At 35.2% G+C, this 2,506-nt stretch overlaps 1 non-coding gene across 1 annotated transcript; it reads right to left on the bottom strand.

Annotated features, from left to right (window-relative positions):
• Positions 1 to 222: 222 nt before the first annotated feature.
• On the bottom strand, positions 223 to 329 carry LOC124889154. Its single transcript, XR_007047766.1, has one exon. It is a non-coding gene; the product is annotated as a small nucleolar RNA R71 (small nucleolar RNA).
• Between the last annotated feature and the right edge of the window lie 2,177 nt (positions 330 to 2,506).

The raw sequence follows: 2,506 nt of genomic DNA, 5'->3' as shown, positions 1-2,506 counted from the left end.
CATGACAATCCTCAAGTTCATCTACAAAACTTCTTGGAGATCAATGATACTTTTATCTCTACTAGATTCTCCACTGACTACATGAGGCTCACTCTCTGCACTTTCTCACTTTTGGGGTTAGAAAAGAAATGGTTGAAAGAAAAACCTTCAAACTCCATCACTACATAGAATGGTCTGCCAAAGAAATTCCTCACCTGATTCTTCTCATCTGGAAAGACTACAAGGTTAAACAATGAAATTTTAAGTTTTAAGCAAAATCCATATAAGAACTTATATCATGCATGGGAGAGGTTCAAATCTCTTCTTAAGGACTACCCTAACCATCAACCAACTAACAAGGTATGGGATCACACGTTTGTTGAAGCTTTTATCACACCATAAAAAAATTGTTAGATTCAACTGCAGGTAGTCAAGACTTGGAGAAAACTTATGATGAGTTGTATGGTTTGTTAAACTGCATTGCATAAGGTAATCCAAAATAGTTGGGTGATATGTCCAAAAATGCAATGAAGAAGCCTATCGGATAATTGAGGTGGATAGTGTCTACAATTATTAGCTTTACAAAATCAAATGATGACACAGATCAGTAATTTTGGTGTGAACCAACCTCAAACATAAAAATATATAGTTTAGTAGACCTCATCTTGGTGAGAGATTTATGGTATTAGTAGTTACTTTGTAGACTAATGTGGAGTGAATCCAGAGTCAGTGAAAATTGTAGGAAATGCATAGAAGGTAAATTTGAATTATGGTAAGACCTACAACTTTAAGTGGCAGAGTCAACCCAACTACTCATCATACAATAATAAGGCTCAGACTCAGTAGTTTTAGAAGTACCAGAACAAGTAGACTAGTAATATTGAATAGACCTTACAAAAAATCCTTGCTAAGAAAGAAAATATCATTGTCGAAATTCTAAATGAGCAACTTGCTCATAAGAACTTGGAAACATAGTTAGGGCAGTTAGATCAAGACCAGAATACAAGACCTCAAGGGGGTTTTCCTAGAGACATAGAGATTCCTAATTAGGTAAGGGCAAGCTCCTTGATGAGAGAGATAGACCTTATTGATAAACCTCCAAAGAAAAATCAAAAGGTACAGGAAGAGTTAGACCCAGAACAGGTAGAGGAGAACCAAGTTTCACCCAAAGATGCTGAAGTTTGAGTTCCTAAAAATAATAACAGCTTATCATTAACAAGATATATAACCACCACTTTTGCCTCAAGAGTTCAAAAAGGCCAATGAGGATTCCTATTTTAAGAAATTCTTTGGCACATTCTGAGAACTTCATATTAACTTTAAGAAGTACTTGAAGGATGTGTTGACCAATAAGATGAAGTTGGGGGATATTAAAATTGTATCACTTACTAATAAGTGTAGCTCAATTGTGATTAGAGAGATGTCAAAGAATCTTAAGGACGTAGGAAAATTCACCCTTCCCATACAAATTGGTGAGAGTGATATAGTATAAGATTTGAGTGACTTGGTGGAAAGCATAAAATTTATACCTTTATCCATGTTCAATACCCTTGGATTGGGGAAGTTTTGACTATGTTGGATGGTGCTCAAAATGGTTGATAGAACAAGAGTGTATACCAAAGAAATCATTGAAGACATCCTCATTAAGGTTGGTAAGTTAATTATTCATATTGATCTCATTGTTCTTGATTATGATGCAGATGATAAGGTACCAATCATACTGGGCCGCACATTCCTCGCAATGGGAGGAGCACTGATTGATGTTAAAGAGGGCATGCTGATAATAAGATTGAATGATGAATAAGTGGTCATCACTTCATAGAAAACACTAAATCTACCATCATACTATTAGGATTTATACTTAATCACAACCTTAGAAGGGATGAGTGTGGAGTGGAAGAGTGTGAGCCTCTAATGGCCTCTTTGGATTTTCTCTTAGAGTGGCCTAAGCCATTCACTAAGCTCAAAGTTGAAAAACATAAGAACAAGTCTAAAAAGGTTGTTGTACAAAACTATACAAACCTTGAGAGTAAACACTCAAGCGGTCATAAGAGAGTAAGAAGATACCCTCCGAGTAAGAGGAAAAGGTTTAAGGAATATGGATGAAGAGTAGTGATGTAGGTCATGTTGCGAAACTAAATCAGACTCTGCTTGGGAGGCAACCCAAGATAAGATAGGTATTTTATTTTCTTGTGTTCCTTTTTATATCACTTATGTTTTTGTTTTTATTGAGTCATAAGTTGAAGAAAAGTCTGAGTATCGAGGTCCTAATCTAAGAAGCATGGAAAACATTGGGTTTGGTGTCCACCCAGTATCTTTAATGATTAAAGATGCTACTAGCTAGGCCTAGAGGCCTCAAAGAGTATTTCTATCTATTCTTTGAATTTATTCATTGAGGACAAAGTATGACTTTAAATATTGGGTTAGGAATCTTCCGATTGGTTAGAGTGAAGTACTGTTCTAGGATTTCTATTTTTATTTGTTATTTAAGGTTTTGACTAAATTTGAAAAAAAAAATACAACAAGA

The sequence above is a fragment of the Capsicum annuum genome, chromosome 11, assembly GCF_002878395.1.
Source record: "Capsicum annuum cultivar UCD-10X-F1 chromosome 11, UCD10Xv1.1, whole genome shotgun sequence".
Classification (NCBI taxonomy): Eukaryota; Viridiplantae; Streptophyta; class Magnoliopsida; order Solanales; family Solanaceae; genus Capsicum; species Capsicum annuum.
Note: the sequence above shows the minus strand (reverse complement) of the source record. Positions and strands in the feature narration are given on the sequence as shown.